The sequence below is a fragment of the Petromyzon marinus genome, unplaced genomic scaffold (genome assembly GCF_048934315.1).
Source record: "Petromyzon marinus isolate PM22_M1 ecotype Great Lakes invasive population unplaced genomic scaffold, UKy_Petmar_22M1.pri1.0 PM_Scaffold_84, whole genome shotgun sequence".
Classification (NCBI taxonomy): Eukaryota; Metazoa; Chordata; class Hyperoartia; order Petromyzontiformes; family Petromyzontidae; genus Petromyzon; species Petromyzon marinus.
Window position 1 is genome coordinate 94614 of NW_027423693.1, and position 17775 is coordinate 112388.

Here is a 17775-nt window from a genome sequence, read left to right on the forward strand (position 1 = left end):
CCTCCTCATTCTCTGACGTGGGATTCTGTAGCCGATGACAGTGGGCCTGTCGCTTTTCTCAAATATCCTGAACACCTCCTCTGTCAGCCAGGGTCTCTGGGGAGGTCTGGACCGCGTACCCAAAGCAGCCATTGCAGCTGCATGAGTCACAGTCCTAAACCTCTCCCATTTACCCTCGACATCAGGAGTCGGGGACGATGCCAACCCCAGCCGCAGTCGATGATGAAATTCTCAGTAGATATATGGGCCCTTCTTCACCTACCCACCCACCCACTCACTCCCTCATCCATCCACTCACCTACTCACCCATCCACTCACTTACTCAATGAGCCGCTCACCTTCTCACCCAGTACTTACACATTAACTGACCCTGCCACCCACTCAATTTCTAACCCACCCACTCAATTTCTAACCCACTCACTCACCCAACCAGCTGCCCACTCCCTCAGCCACTCACCTACTTACCCACCCACTTACCATGCAACCCACTCAATTTCTAACCCACCCACTCACCCAACCGCCCACCCACTCATCTACTCACCCAATACCACGGAATTATTCACCCACTCACCCATTAGTCAACCACCCAATAATTCAACCACTCACAAAATAAATCACCTATTAATTAAACCACCCACTAACTCAGCCACCCACTACCTCAGCCATCCACTACCTCAGCCATCCACTACCTCAACCACCCACTAACTCGACCACCCACTAACTCAACCACCGAGCCACTCACCCACTCAGCAAGCCACCTACTACTATATCTCTAACCCACTATTTCACTCACCCACCTCCCACTCACCTACACACTAAACTAAATGTAAATTATGTTTATTTTACCAGGTAAGGCACACTGAGCTATATAGCTCGTTTTCAAAACAACCGTTACCACAAATGATAGCTCAACAATGTGGCGTATCACGGATACATTTATAGCAGCCAACTCCTCTAAATGCATGTTTCTAAATGTTTAGGGAAATAGAGACGCAACAAGGTAGGGATTGAACCTAGAAGCTCCTGGATACCAGGCGAGATAGTATCTCGTCACCATGGCGCTACGCTCTTGGACTCTCTCACCCACTCAAACACCTACCCACTAACTTAACCACTCACTAACTCAACCAGCCACTTACTCAACCACCCACAAACTCAACCACCGAGCCATTCACACACGAACCCACTCACCATGCCACCCATTGTTGTTATTCTGTCTCTCACTGTTCAAATAAACCTACCATTAAAATTATAGACTGATCATTTTTTTGTCAGTGGGAAAACGTACAAAATCAGCAGGGGATCAAATACTTTTTTCCCTCACTGTATATGTGATAAACCACTTTGTTTTCCTGTCATTTGTAACAAGGTCGCTTTTGAAAAAGATCTATATATCTCTGTGGACCTTAGCTAGTACGATGAAAAATAGTTCAGTTTTAGTTTATTGAGTGGGTAGGTGTGTGATTGAGTCATGGGTGGTTGGGTAGGTGGGTGAGTAGGTAAGTAGCTGGGTGAGCGGACGGGTGAGTGTGTGAGTTAGAGAGTGGGTGGGTGGATGGGTGGGTTTGTGAGTGGGGGAGTGAATAGGTGAGTGGGTGGGTGAGTGAAGTCTTGAGTGAGTGGGTGTTGTATATGTGGGTGTGTGAAAATTGATGAAAAGTAATGAAAATTAAATGAAATTCGAAATTTGCATAATGAATCCAAAATTATGTTAATTCGTGTAATTATGCGTATAACTATGCTAATTAGAGAGGTAATCGTATTAATTTATACGAGTGGGTGTGGTTGTGTTAATGATAGCCTTTATGATAATCAGGCCCCGCCTCGTTGACAAGGTGGGGTTATCAATCAAGATAACGCAATCAATCGTGTGCAGTTACGCTAGTGTCAATTCGGCCTCGTTGTCTAACTTTGTATTATTGATCAGCATAATACAATGATTCTCGCTTTAACACTCTGTTCATATTTTAGGTCCCAAGTTCATATCATTCGTTTTAAAGTTTAATGAGTGTGGATTGGTGTGTTTATAGTTTAGGTTCCCGAGTTCATATCTGATCGCAGGATACAGATCTTATGCAAAAATTTCAGGAAAGAATCACACGACCACTTCTGTATTGATCAATTTATTTTCTAATTAAACCTTAACTATAATATGTATGCAAACTCTCAATCTCGGAACTTCAACACGGTATCCACACGGTATCAATACAGAATCAACGACTGTACGATTTCACTTTGATAACACATGGACCCCGCATAAAGCGATTGCCGTTAGTTAGAGAGAGAGTCAGAACATGCCAATGCTATGCTACACAAAAGCTTATACATTATAATATGAACGATTATTATGCTTGAAATGGTCAGCATGTTATCACGGCGATTGATTCACATGCAACGGTATTCATATAAAAAGACAATCAAACAGTTATTTCCAAAGGCATGAATGTAACAGATCCACCGGACAGAATATAAGATTACCGAAATGGCTTAGTGTGAGGGTATGCGGCAGAACGTGTTATCTCACGGGAGATTAATTAATTCGTGAATAAGATTGTATAATCAGAAAATCGGTTTAGCACGATTCCTCCCCGGGAGCGTAGCTCCGTGGCGAAGGTGCCAAGGGTTAATTCGTATTGATGGATCGGTTGGTAACTTATGCGATTAGAAGTACAGTCCAAAACAAAATATTAAAGAGGAAAATTACGAATATACTTATAAACGACGGACTTATCACACTATCGATGCTTCCACGGCCAGATGGTTCACGGACTTGAGTGTGTTTGTGTGTCATGAATTGTGTGGAGTAGTCATTGTTTGGAGTTGAGTCTTTAGGTCCAGCGAACGTCAGATTGGTCGTGTAGTGGGGCATAGCGCATCATCGTATCGTGGAGTTCTCTTTATAGGGTAATGTGAGTGTGGTTGGTCTTCTCGCGTTAATACACGTCGACGGGTCCCTTGTGAAAGGGATACTCGCTCCCTTTAGAGCGGTCAGGGTGAGTGGGGGTTGTGCATCATACGTATCGGCGTTCCCTTCTCCACACAGCAGCCAGCCTCTGTCCACGGGGGAGAGTTGCTTGATCGCTCTCAGTGCTGCTCAGTGGCCACCTCTCTCCACTGCTGGATGAGCTGCGCGATCACGCTCGTGCTGGTTTGCCGACAGCAGTTTCTCTCCGCTGCTGGATGAGCTGCATCGGCACGCTCCCTCTCTCTGGGTGGAGAACTCGAAGGTGCTCGTTGCTGGTTTGCTGAAAGCAGGTTTTTCTCCACTTCTGGATGACTCAAGTCGCACGTGCTCTTGCTCTGGTTTGCAGAAGCTCTTGCTTAGTGCGTCGGTCGCTCTGCAGCTGGACTCAATGTAGAATAAACTTTCAACAATACTCTTTTTTTCAGCTCTTTTAAAATCCCACTCGGTGGCGCCTCACTACCTTGCGAGTCTTGCCAACGTCAGTGGGTAGCGACGGGGCCACTTTGGCCTCTGTTCGCCGCCCCCTGCTCTGCAGCTCGCCGGCTCGCGACCTGTTGCTCTCGTTCCCGATTTGAACTGCTCCTGAGCCGGCCCACTGGTCGAACTCTCGCGTTCCGACCTCCTCCGAGTCGTACTCCCCGAGTTCCGACCCCCCTGGTCGAACTCTTCCGAGTTGCTCCTCCGAGTCGAACCGTCTCCCGAGAGTCTACCCCCCTCCGGTCGAACTCTGGTGAGCCGACCCCTCCCCCCCCCCCCCCCCCGGTCGAACTCTGGTGAGCCGACCCCCTCCGGTCGAACTGAGGTTTCAATGCTCAGGATCCTCTTTTTATGCACAAAAATCCCTTCACTCGGATCCTGCCCACAAGGCGGAGTTTCTTTCGATTTTTGCTGTGTCAGGATTTGTCCGTATGTATCTGCGTCCGTGTGTGTGTGTCTGTACGTGTGTCAGTGTGTCATTGTGTGCATCACCCACGGTATATTCCGTTGTCATACTCCTACCATAAAACCCACAAGTAAAACAATCAAATGTTATAAATTGTCTCGAAGGCGCCTCTGTCTGGGTGCACAACCTGGAGGGAGGGGCGATATTCCCTCCGACTTTCACCGACGCACAAAGAAATGGTTAAAAAGTTAAGTTAACATTTCATTTCATCAGAGTTCCAAAGTTATGATTCTGTATTAATCCAATGTCTGTGTCGGCTTCCCGTTGTGGTGTTTGGCTCGTGTTTCCTCGAGCGTATACACACTCCTACCCCGCGCTGCGGGGATACAAAGACGGCCAGGATCTCCCTTTCTCTCCGACCTTGGGTTTAACATCGCCCTTTGCTTACGTTGCAGTTTTGCTGTGCGCTTGCATTTCTTTTCCTCTCTACTCTTGCTTTAACCCTGCTTATTATTTGCGTATGGGTGGATTAGAGCATTCATGTTGACTTATGAAAACTGATTGTTATAGGCTTCGGGTCAAGTCGTATAGAAATTATTAAAATGTAAATACATTTCATATTAATTAATAGACGGGTGATGGTTACATTGCTATAGCTTGTGGCAGGGTTCAATTGAAGTGGGTGTGAAGATAAATAACTTTAGCCTACCCTGTCGTTAAATTCCGATTTTAAGTTACTTTAATAGTAATGCAGAACCAATTAGCTTTTTTGACTTAACTAGATCTAGGCTAACGCAACCTCCCAGTGACCCTGGCTTTGTGTTTACGTCAGCCCCTTGCAACCCGCTGGGCTCTGCGCTCTATCTGCTCCCTCTGACCCTGGGAGGGCTCTGAACGTCAAAATCGTGTTAGTGGGTCAAGGTAAATATGACCTCCACATGCCATGCCGAGGCCTGGTTTGGTGTTTTTATTCATGGTTAAAATAATAACAATAGAAATATGTTTCTATATGTATCGAAAAATTACTTGTTAATATTAAGATGGAAAGGGGGGCATATACAACAGTGGCCTGCTTCATGTATCTATTTACGAACGTTCGATTTTACAAAATGTCACGTTCATGCAATTGACAAATTATGGACACCTTTAGATGAACAAAATCGAATTTCCGCGTGAACGAAATTCCATACGGCACGCACCAGATCAAACGAGAAGCACCGTGGAGGCTGCATCACCCGTCCACTACAGCGTCACGGTGTCCCTGCAGGGCAACAGCAAAGCCTCCACATCACCTCCAGTCAATTCAACATGCAAATCTTTTGGTGAATTCCCTGCAAAGGTAAAAAAATTCCTTACGGGTACTTTTGCATTGTGAAAAATGATGTGTATATTTTTAGATAAGGAGTGGAGTTGATATGTCCGAAACGCATCCCGATTTTTTTTTGCATTAAATTAATGGGAAAATTCATTTGATATTTAGTTTTTCGCGCGTTTTATAAAGAAAGCATCGCTTTCGTAAATGGAGGAACATCAGTGAGTGTCCCTGTTGGTGAGCGTGACGCTAGAAATGATGGTCGAGTCAGAGGCGCGAATGTGGCCCAGGGCAGACACGCGGACGTGCGGGCGTGGCAGTGGGGAACAACGGGGTCATGATTCCAGTCGTATGAGCACAGGGCTCGTTTCAAGTTTCATTTATTATTGGTATATCCCTGTGAGCCATGCGGCTCTTGAGTCGGGTGCAAGCACAAACAATATGAATAGAGCACATCTTAAAAGCGACGACACGCAACAGAAACATCCTGGATAAAACAGCAAATCTTCCAGAAAAGAAAACGGTATTACAACGCTGTGTGCAAAAATCTCAGTGTAATGCAAGTCAAAGAATAACAACCATAAGACAATTTAGATTTAAGTTATCAGGCCAACTCCGCACTTCCACAAGAAACATGGCTTAAACCATGTTTTCGAAATCAAAATAAAGCTATAAGAACAATGTAAGAACAGTAATCATAGGAACTGTGATTCAAATTTAACAAAACACATTGCAGCGGCGGGAGCTGGTAGGAACGTTGGGTTGCTCGGTCAATGACCAGGGTCAACGGCGGCGTGGTGTATTCCGCAAATATGCCCGACTATGAGGGCAGGCACAAGTCGGCGTGAGTTGGTTAAACGTTGAGTTTTATAAGGGCACCACGGGGTGACCAGCCCCTCCCCACCCAGCCCCTCCCATTTTTGTATGCACGACGGACGGTCACAATGATCCCCTGTGGGCTGGTGTCACCAGGAGGTTCCTACCAGTATTAACGATATACATTTCAGTTTATTTATTTATTTGGTATAGCCCTGTGAGCCATTTGGCTCTTGAAATCGGGAGCAACCGCAACAAACAAAAAACAAGAAAAAACGAACAAGAAAACATCTTAAAGTGACTGTGCAAACAGAAAATCCAGGAAAAAACAGCAAAATATTCTTGAAAAAGCACCGTACACCAACGCTGTGTGCAAAAATCCCAGTGGGATGCAAGTCAAACAACAAGAAACTTAGATTAAGGCCACCATTCTAACTCCGTACTACAAACATGTCCAAACCAAAAAACGTTTTCGAAATAACCAAAAATGAAGCTATAATTGCAATGTAACAGTGATCATAGGGACTGACCGAATTTTTAACAATAAACTACATGAATAACTTGAAACACCAAACCCTAGAGCCACAGCTGGCTGAATGAGTTACTCCACAACAGAAGCATCAGTCGGAGTATCTATTTTTTCAATGCACCTTTAAGATCAGCACGCTAAATCAAAATACAGATAATACTTTGCAGTAGTCATCTGGAGCGAAACATTTTATTTTACGCTAATGAATAGCAGTAGCAGCTAGGGGTGTACAACTCCTCTAGAGCAGTGTTGAGAGAAGATCTCATTGGTAGCGATTCAAGTTGCAGTTTATTGGCAATAGCATTCCAGAACCTGGGGGCATCAATAGCAAAGGCCCTTCCTCCAGTTTTTGTACGGCAATAGGGAATGTGAAGCTGGTAAATGAGCGAAGACCTGAGGTCAAATTTGTTCTTTGAAACAGAGACGAGATCCAGTAGGTAGTCTGCGGAATTTTTTTGTAAGTACATCGTGAATAAATAAGATCTGTTGCACAAGCCGTCGAACATTAAGAGATGTTAAGTTTGACCCAATGTAGAGAGATCAGTGGTGAGTCCTATATGGGCAGTGCAATGTAAATCTTAAGGCCGAGTGATAGATGGAATCAAGCTTCAGTACTTGGGGCTGATTTTTACACGATGTCACAGTAATCAAGTAGATGCAGTATGGTAGCTTTTATCAATGCAAAACGGAACATTGGGGGAGAAGCAGGGCTTGTGTCGATACAGAAAACCAATTTATATTTTCGTCTTTTTACCAATATAATCAATGCGATCTTCAAAATTCAGTTTTGAATCCAGGATGACCAAGATACTTATAGATCTTGACTTGCTCTATTTGATAATTATTTAAGGACTGTAATTGGGGAAAATAACTTCCAGCTTTAGTCAAGGTGAGAAGCATAGCACCTTGGTTTTGGAAGTATTCAGGACTAGTTTAAGAGCAACTAGCTGATGTTGTAGTTTGTTGAAATCACCCTGTAGCTTAGCAATCAAGTCATCCGGAGAGCGGCCAGCAGTAATTAGTATCGTGTAATTTGCAAAAAGATTTACCCTGGAATGATCCAGGTCAGTGCCCAAGTCATTGACATAAAGAGAGAACAAAAGGGGGCCAAGGATGGAACCCTGTGGAACCCCTTTTGTTATCTTAACGCCGATTGACCTCCAACCATCTGTGAATACAGTTTGGGTAAGAGAAGAGGTAATTTGTACCCATTTTACTGCGTTTTCGGAAAAACAGAGGCAACTTAGTTTACTTAGCAGGGTGTTGTGGTCTACTGTATCAAAAGCTTTGGACAGGTCAAGAAAAAGACAGGCACATCACTGCTTAGTATCAAGGCTACTGTAAATGTGATTCAGAGAGTCTAATGGAGCAGATGTGGTGCTGTATTTTTTTCAGAACCCAGATTGTTTTAGATGTAGTAGATTGTTGGTGGACAGGAAACTGATAATTTGGTAGTTCAATAATTTTTCAAAAATTTTCATGAACGGGGACAAAATTGAGATAGGTCGGTAGTTATTTGGATCACCTTTAGGGCCCTCTTTGTGAAGTGGACGGACATAGGAATGTTTCCATTCTAGAGCAACTGATGCTTCTTTGATGGACAGGTTGAAAATATGGGCTATAGGTTTGTATATTAGGTGACCAACAGTTAGTAGAGCAAAGATGGGAATACTATCTGCTCCGGTAGAGGAAGACCCTTTGAGGTAGGACAGTTGTTTCAGAACAATACTTTCGTGGATTTGCTGGAAACTAAAGTCGTTTAATATTTGGACAGGGGTGTATGAATTTGCATGAGCAGGGGTGACTCCCAATACATTATCAAAAAGATTACCAGCTTCAGAAAAATGAAGGTTAAAAAATTGTCAACTATTTTTTTGGGATCTGAAAAATATTCCCCATTTCCGTTAAGCTCAACGGGCAGATTATCTGTATTGGATGCCTTTTCGATACATTTGATTGTTTTCCAGAAAATCCTGGCATTTCCATGTGATTCCAGGAGGAAAAATAGGCATTTTTTTGACGCATCTATTCCTTAAAATCCTGTATTCTAGCCAGTCATTGACCAAAGTACTTTTCTGAGCACATGTCCAAGCCTTGTCCCTAGTTTTCATGAGCTTTGTAATCAAAGGATCAAACCATGGTGGGTGGTTGCCTTTAGTTTTAAATCTAACCAACGAAGCATGTTTGTTAAGAATTTGGAGAAACGTGTACCTGAAGGTCTCCCAAGCCGTAGTTAGGTTGGGGATATCACAGACCTTGTCAATATCCGAGTGAAGCACATCATTAGTAAATGCCCGAGTGCTTCGGGTCTGGCTGATGATCTCACCCCAAAAATGGAGCGATCACCAAGGTTTTTACCCAGAACACCAGTCAGTGTGAAATTGTGAGGGGCATTTGTCAACAGGACGTCAAGCAGAGATGACTGTACCAGATTTTTTAGGTTGGGTCTTGTGGGGACATTTATTAATTTAAACAGGTTAAATTCAACTGCAAAATTTGTGGCCACGGCCAGCGGGTTTAGCAAATTCCAATTTAGATCACCCACTAAAACTATTTCACCTTTAGGGAGGCCTCCAAAAAGCTCTGCAGATGCAGCTTCAACATCCTTCCCACTAGGCGGTCTATATCAGGACACTACCAATATATGTTATTTGGGAGAGTTAATCTGAGAGCCAGACCTTCACAGCAACATTTTTTTTTAAACAAGGAGTGAGCTGGTGAACATGCAATAGTATTACGATACTATAACATGTACGACCAAAGTTGCAGCCATAGCTGGCAGCATGACACTCCCAGTGTATGATGTGTGCGAGTCAGTGGTAGTGTGAGCAAGTGTATGATGAGTGAATGGGTCTGTGGTTGCGCGAGTCATTGATGTGCGAGTGAGTTGGTGTAAGATGAGCGAGTTTATCACAGCATCCTTTCCACTACCACGGCCTTCTCCACGCCATCACGGCCTCCATGACGTGGCGAGTGAGCACTCGAGTCAAGAAGTGCCGAAAATAAATGTCATTACTCTTGGTAGGTAAGAGGCCAATGTTCAGTATAAACCTCCACCAACCGACAGAGCCAATCACTTCAAGTCGTCACTTGGGAAAACATGCCAATTGATTTGGCACTTCAGCAATAGCCTAAATGTTAAGAGAGCAAAATTTCCAATCTCATATTCGACGTTTCGCTGCAGATACCATTGTCGGCGTTAACAAAACAATAAAATTCACGACGTTTCGACTGCAACACAACAATCATCAGGTGTGAAAACCACGTGACTTTACCGAAAGAACCAAGAATATAGCAATACAACTGTTAAACTTTTTTTGGTACACTGTATTCAATTGACACCTTTTATTGCCTCCATACGCAATAATATAATCGTGATTGAGCGAACCAGTGAGTGAGTGTTGTTGAGACCTGTAGTGTGGTGGTTGAACACAGCTTAAAATGTTAATACAGGTTTTAGGATTAGATCCCATAAGTATAGATGCGTCGCAACCCTCCACCACCCGACAGCCAGTAAGGTATGTCACGTAAACAACGTGCCAAATAGTTAATTAAAATACAATATATTGCCAACAGCCTACTGTAGCCAGCACCTATGAAGGCTGGTACGATACACAATGGGGTGTGTGGCCAGCACCATGCTTGGCCGCCTTTATCTCCCCAGTGGCATTGTTTACACATTGTAATTGATACTCATTCGAGGTTGAGTTAATCTAGGGGAGGCCCAGGACCGGCTCAGATAATTGTCACTGGTGTTGGACAATCGAACCCTGGTCGCCATGTTCATTAGTGTGTTAACCGCTGCGCCACCGCTCCCCACACTAGGTCTGATGCCCTATAAAAATTTGCCCACGAACTGCTCTATTTGAAGGGGTTAGAAGAACCTCACTCCCAGCGATTTTCTGGTCGAGCCGTGACCGCAGCTCAAGGGTATGAGCATCTGTGCACCCAGGGGAACCCTAACAGTTTCACACACCATGGCCTGAACCACAGTGTTAGCGATACACCATCCAGTAGGGGGACTCCAAAAATCTCAACCGATGCCCCGACGGTAACTCCACACAACCCTGGTCAATTAAAATCCAGAGGGGCATCCTCTTCCAAAAATCCTTCCACAATAAACAAGGCACCGCTAACGAACTTGAAACCAACACCAGGCCCGTCCTTTAAATATCGCCAGTCCGTATAGATGCCTTGATTTAGCCCACAATGCCTAAACTCCCACCATTAGCGGCAACAAATTATCTACCAGACCCAGGCAACCCACATCTATGGCAGAGTCCTAAAAATAAACTCTGAACCCATGGTGGCGGATGCCCCCGTATCTATGAGCATTCGCACCTCAACAGCCTGCACAAATCCACATACTGTGGATGATCCCGCTGCCATGACACAGTGTGCCAGTGCGGTCCATTGCCAACCATCATGCACCACCTTCATACCCCGTATTCCTATGAGGGGCGACGGCGTGTGCACCTGACACTGACTGCAATGGGATGCATGAGGTAGCTGTGTCGGCCAGGTGTGTGACCTATTGCAACCTACCTTTGGACCCAGAGGAGCGGAGGCGGCCCCAAATCAGCACGGCAGCCCCTGGAGATGTGTCCCTGTAGGCCACAACTGAAAGAGGTAATGGGGCCCCCCCCCCCCGCCGCTTGTCCCATCGTCGTCCCACTCCGAATGTCCTCCGCAGGCTCCAACCACCTGACGCGCACACCCAGGGAGACTCTCAGAGAGCCTGGTTGCCCTTTTCTCCCGGAAAACCAGCCCCTGCCGTCACCCCAGCACGTCGTCGCAGGTTATAGTGGGCCTGGATGCAATGGGCTACCTGAATCGAGGACAGGTCATCCTCCTCTGTGGCCGGCAAACAAACGTTAATTTCCTGAGCCAGCGTCAACATTTTCTCAAGCACCAGAGAATCCAGTCCTGCCCGCTCCATCTTTGGGTACGCATCCTTGGCCAGCGACAGCAATGCGCTGCAGAAAGCACGGGGTGTCTCTGTCTCCCCCCAACTCTGTATTACGAATGTCTGCCGCGTTGGACGGCAGTTCAAAAATTTCCGCCAACTGGGAGTACGCTTGACGCAGCTTCGTTCTGTCCACCTCCCCAATGTAAAAAAAAAAAAACGCCGCCAAGGCTGTCATCCAGTGCGGTGGGAAGAATAAGTAGCGCCTCCGCATCGGACCACCCTGCGAGCTCGCAAGTGGTGGAGAACCGCCGCTGGAAGGCCGCCCAAGCACCCCCCGCAGCCGAAAATTAATTGAGAAGCGGCAGCCGCTGCGCTAGGGAAGGTGCCCCCGGATGAGCTGTCGGCGGCAGGTTAAAGGGACCCAATTCCTGCCCTCGGTCGGCAGTGATGGTGGAGTCGCCCGCTCGCCACCCCTGAGCCACAGCCCCTTCCTTCGGCTGTTCCCTGCCCAGCTGCCCCACCAGGGTCGACACTGTGGAAAGCCGCCCCACGATGCGCTTGCCGATTGCCCGCAGCCCCCCTTCAGCCGGCGGCGGCGCAGAGCCGTCGCACCTTTGCTCGCTGCCCCGCCGGGATCACCACTCCGGGGCCCCCCACAAGGGGTCTCGGTTGCCAGCCCTGCCCGGGAATCCTCCTTGCCCGAGGGTATGCGGGTGAGAGCCTTCCTCTTCACGTGTTTCAGCATAGTCTATTTCCCCCTCAAGGATTCGAAGAAAAAAACATTCATAACAACCCTAAAATAATTCAAAAAAATTCGTTAACACGCCTGACACCGAATGTTGTGTTCTAGTTCACAGGCACTAATAGGAGGTACTCTATCTCTTTTATTCCGACCTTCAGAGCCTTAGGGGATAACCACACACCGGGTCGGGACAGCCAACATGCTGCCAAACCCACAGCTGAAGAGGGTGACGATCGCAATTACGACAACACGACGAATTCCACTCCAGATCGCAGCTGCCCCGGCTGTGAGTTGGAGCTCGCCTTATATCCTGAAAAGCGTGGCCAGGCTCCACCCTCGGCCCTGCACCCCTCTGGATCCTTCAGATGGCTTCATGCTTTGCCCACAGCTGCAACTGGTAGAACGGGCTGATAGTCCTAATGCCATTGTCTACCCATCTCCCAGCGGCACGCGCTCCAGTGACTCATTCCACGTCACCACACAAGTGCGTGAGCATTAGCTGGTAATTAAATCAGTATCCATCGAGCAGTGGATTAAACATGTCCGATGATGATGATGAAGAATTTAAACTGCAAGCATACACTTATATTTTATTAACGAAGAGCGTACAGACATTAAATGGCTCAATCGTGGCATGATGCCTCAATCTTCCACCTATCTAAATATGGCAACATAATTGACGTGAATAATTTCACACATTAAACTCATATTGCACACGTGTATATATTCTGCGCGAAGATGACTGAACAAAATACTACAGGATGTAGGGGCACTGCAGGTTCTCCACAAGGCACGTGATGCCCTCTAGTGGACAAACGCATAACTACAGCTGCTGCTGCAGCTCAAGGAACAAGATGACCGAGCTGTACAGCCTCCACATCGCCACTTCCCCACGCACACAATGCGAGTGGTGCTACTCAGCCGCACAAGCTTCTGAGAGTGCATCTCATCATCAACATTAACTCAACACAAGCAGCACCCTGAAACAGGCTTCGTCTCTCAGTGTCTCATCAGCAGTCAGGCTCGCTTGAACTGGTGAACTGCCAGATGTTACTGAGAGGGAACCATTGTTAGACTCGCCTTTTGCCCGTCCAAGGACGGGTGTATTGCAGTAAATCTGAAATTTGCAAGCGAAAAAGCAGACCACGACGTGATATTCATTGCATTAATGCGTGTGTCACTGCGCCCTTACAAATTGCACAAACAGATGTTCTGTACTTTTGAGGCATAAGCAATTGGAAAATAACACTATCCAGGAACCTATTTTTTTGTTACACAGTGATATTAATGAGGGGAGTTGTTTGATGTATAGTTACGTCACCTGCTCATGATTATTTATGGGGGAGGGCGCTCCATGTGGAGTGACGTCACATGCTCATGATTCTTCTTGGTTCTTTCGGTAAAGTCACGTAGAATGGAAATAAAATAATAATAATAATAAAAATTCCCACGAAGTTTCGGCCACAACACAAGTAGCCTTCCTCAGGTGAAGAAACAGAACTGTCGGGAGGAAGACAGCACTTCAGTGAACACTGCCAGGCTTGGCAGCGTCTTTTAAGCTGGGTGAGAGAAGCAGAGCACCTTGACAAAGGAGTTTACATATCAACAGTAGCTGTGTTAATGTGTTGGATTAGCAGAATGTTAAAGTCAGAAAATAGCATGTAACTGGGGGATTAGCATGGATGTTAAAGTCAGAAATTAGCATGCTAATCCCCCAGTTTCATGCTAATTTCTGACTTTAACATCCTGCTAATCCAATTTCTGACTTTAACATCCTGGTAATCCAACACATTAACTCCTCCTCCTCCGTTCCGAACATAGATGGACTCGTCAGTCTGAACAAAGCTCGTCACTCTCCGTGGTGCTAATCCCTCATACTAACATCATGCTAATCCCCCAGTTACATGCTAATTTTATGACTTTAACATCCTGCTAATACAACACATTAACACAGCTACTGTTGATATGTAAACTCCTTTGTCAAGGCGCTCTGCTTCTCCCACCCAGCTTAAAAGACGCTGCCAAGCCTGGCACTGAAGCGCTGTCTTCCCGACAGTTCTGTTTCTTCACCTGAGGAAGGCTACTTGTGATGTGGCCGAAACGTCGTGAGAATTTATTTATTAATTATTTTTGTTATTTTATTTCCATTCTACGTGACTTTACCGAAAGAACCAAGAAGATGAATCTCTGCAGTCACGAAAGCTTTAAATCGAAATGCTCATAATTCTTAATGAGGGAGGGGGGGGTCCATGTGGAGGACGTAACCTGTTCATGATTATTGAAGGGGGCTGTTCGATGTGGAGTGACGTCACTTGTTCATGATTATTGGTGAGGGGGGGAGTACTCCATCTGGAGTGACGTCACCCGCTCATGATTATGAATGAGGGGTGGGGGTGTGTCCATTTGGAGGACGTCACCTTCTCATGAATATTAATGAGGGGGGCTGGTCGATGTGGAGTGACGTCACGAACGTTAAGGACATACATTCCTGGGTGATTATAGTAGATATATAACAACCGCCATTCGCCCCTAAGTGGCGGTGACGTCACCACGACGCTTGTGCCAGGCCATGTGCACCTCGAGGCCACGTTTAGTGTCGAACGCCCGCTGGCAGGAGGTCACGGGGCAGACCCAGGTGCCACGGGTCGACTGACTGAGATGACTGAGATGACTGGCTGATGCACCACCTGTGCCCCCTACTGTGCCAACCTGCTGTGCCCTAGCCACCCGGCGCTCCGCTCGTTGTTGTGAGCGTCGCTCCTCTGCCCTCCGTTGTTGTTGGAGGGCAACTACCTCGAACTGCCCAGTAGCGTCCTTCACGAGCCTCCTCCACAGAGGCCGATTTTGACACCGCTGGTACCAGTCATCGGCAAGTCCACTCAGCTCCACGTCCTCCTGTACCACATCACTCCATCTCTACTCTAGCCCGTGCGGCGCCCATTTAGCCCCCTCGATCCGGCCGAACAAAAGCTGTTTCGGCAGTGGTGGCTGGGCATGCGGGCTACATGACCCAGCCATCGCAGCCTTGCCTGACGGAGGAGCTCACCGATGGGACCTTGCCCAGATCTTTCAAGGATTTGTGAGCTCCTCACACAATCCAGTCTGGTTAAACCCAGGATGGATCGTAGGCAGGCCTGTCTAAATGTTTCTAACCGGCGAAGATGTTCCATTAGGGGGGTCCACGTTTCGCAAGCGTAGAGAAGGGAGGGAATGACCGTGGCCGAGAAGACCCGAAGCTTCGTGTGGCGTGACAGACCAGGTAGCTTCCACACAGCGTTACGCAACCGATGAAAATATATTGCCGCACGACTGATTCGGAGTGAGACCTCTGCTGTTAAACTGGAGCCAGTCATGAGCACACTGCCCAGATATGGGAAACTCTCCACTCTCTCCACAACTGCCCCATCACCGATTGGGAGTTGTGGGGTTGGAGTGTCCCATGGTACAAAATACCCAGGTAGGTGCTTAGTTTTGGTGGGGCTGATGGTAAGGCCCCATCGCTAAGAGGCACGCTCCAGCCTCAGCAGCAGCATCTCCAACTCCTCCTCTGAATGAGCAGCTATTACCAAATAATCGGCATACATAACGTGGTTGAGCAATAGGGAGCCATCCCTTGACCGCACCCGGGCATCGATCAGCCTCCCATTATATCTGTACCATATGGAGATTCCCCCGGTACAGCTATTGAAGGCGTCATGAACTACGTGGTCAAAATAGATGTTAAATAATTTGGGAGCCAGAGGACATCCCTGTTGCACCCCAAGGTATACAGGGAATGGCTCGGACTCCCGGCCACGTAGTTTTACCCGGGCCCGCTCACCATCATGAAGGTCCTTAATGATCGTGAGCAAAGGGTCAGGTACTCCAAAAGCACGAAGAACAAACCATAGCCCAGGCCTAATGATGGTATCATAGGCCTTGACCAGGTCAATAAAGCAGAGATGTAGGTCTTGCTGGAATTCCCTACACCTCTGCTGTAGCAGACGGACAGAAAATATGGCATCTGTGCAGGACCGCCCTTTCCTGAAACCGCATTGGGGCTCCGCAAGCCTCTCCTCAGCGTGCCTGGCAAGGCGATGTTGAATAATCCTTGCCAGGTCCTTTCCCGGCACACTGAGGAGTGAGATGCCCCTGTAGTTGTCACAGTCTGTGCGGTCTCCCTTCTTAAAGAGGGGGACGACCAGGGCATCCTTCCAATCCTGCGTAACCCGTCAAGTGGTCCTGACTGTTGTTATGATGTCATATAGGGCAGTCTGTGCACCAACGCCACCCTCCCTCAGCAGTTCGCTTGGGAGATCATCTTTGCCCGTTGCCTTTCCTGGTCTCAGACTCCGGATTGCCTTCAGTACTTCCTCAACAGATGGCACTTCAGCCTGCCACTCACAGGCGGTGACTTCTTCCAATATTTGAGGCACCGCAGCCTCAGCAGGATCATCCTCACTTTGTGCCACGATGTTTTCCTGGCTGAGGAATTTTCCCTCCCCCAGGACCTCACAGAAATGCTCAGCAAATCTGCAAACCTGTTTCACCGGGGGGTCGGAGATTGGATCACCGTTTTTTCCCCTAATGATGGTAATAGGTGTGGCACTGCAGGTAACTTTTTTGATGGAGTTAAATAGAGATTTGTGATCGTGGGCCACTGAGGCAGACTCCATTTCCTCAGCAACCCGCGACCACCATCCATCCTTGCAGCGCCTCACGGCTCTCCGAACCTCCGAGCGAAGGTTGCGGTAAGCCTCCTCATTCTCTGACGTGGGATTCTGTAGCCGATGACAGTGGGCCTGTCGCTTTTCTCAAATATCCTGAACACCTCCTCTGTCAGCCAGGGTCTCTGGGGAGGTCTGGACCGCGTACCCAAAGCAGCCATTGCAGCTGCATGAGTCACAGTCCTAAACCTCTCCCATTTACCCTCGACATCAGGAGGAGTCGGGGACGATGCCAACCCCAGCCGCAGTCGATGATGAAATTCTCAGTAGATATATGGGCCCTTCTTCACCTACCCACCCACCCACTCACTCCCTCATCCATCCACTCACCTACTCACCCATCCACTCACTTACTCAATGAGCCGCTCACCTTCTCACCCAGTACTTACACATTAACTGACCCTGCCACCCACTCAATTTCTAACCCACCCACTCAATTTCTAACCCACTCACTCACCCAACCAGCTGCCCACTCCCTCAGCCACTCACCTACTTACCCACCCACTTATACATCCACTTACCATGCAACCCACTCAATTTCTAACCCACCCACTCACCCAACCGCCCACCCACTCATCTACTCACCCAATACCACGGAATTATTCACCCACTCACCCATTAGTCAACCACCCAATAATTCAACCACTCACAAAATAAATAACCTATTAATTAAACCACCCACTAACTCAGCCACCCACTACCTCAGCCATCCACTACCTCAGCCATCCACTACCTCAACCACCCACTACCTCAACCACCCACTAACTCGACCACCCACTAACTCAACCACCGAGCCACTCACCCACTCAGCAAGCCACCTACTACTATATCTCTAACCCACTATTTCACTCACCCACCTCCCACTCACCTACACACTAAACTAAATGTAAATGATGTTTATTTTACCAGGTAA

General features: G+C 47.3%; 1 long non-coding RNA gene across 1 annotated transcript; it reads right to left on the bottom strand.

The window, feature by feature from the left end:
- Positions 1 to 3728: 3728 nt before the first annotated feature.
- LOC142923888 (uncharacterized) lies at positions 3729 to 12448 on the bottom strand. The gene is made up of 3 exons (XR_012940936.1): positions 12027 to 12448; positions 11051 to 11209; positions 3729 to 5109 (listed from the first exon to the last, which is right to left on the bottom strand). It is a non-coding gene; the product is annotated as an uncharacterized LOC142923888 (long non-coding RNA).
- Between the last annotated feature and the right edge of the window lie 5327 nt (positions 12449 to 17775).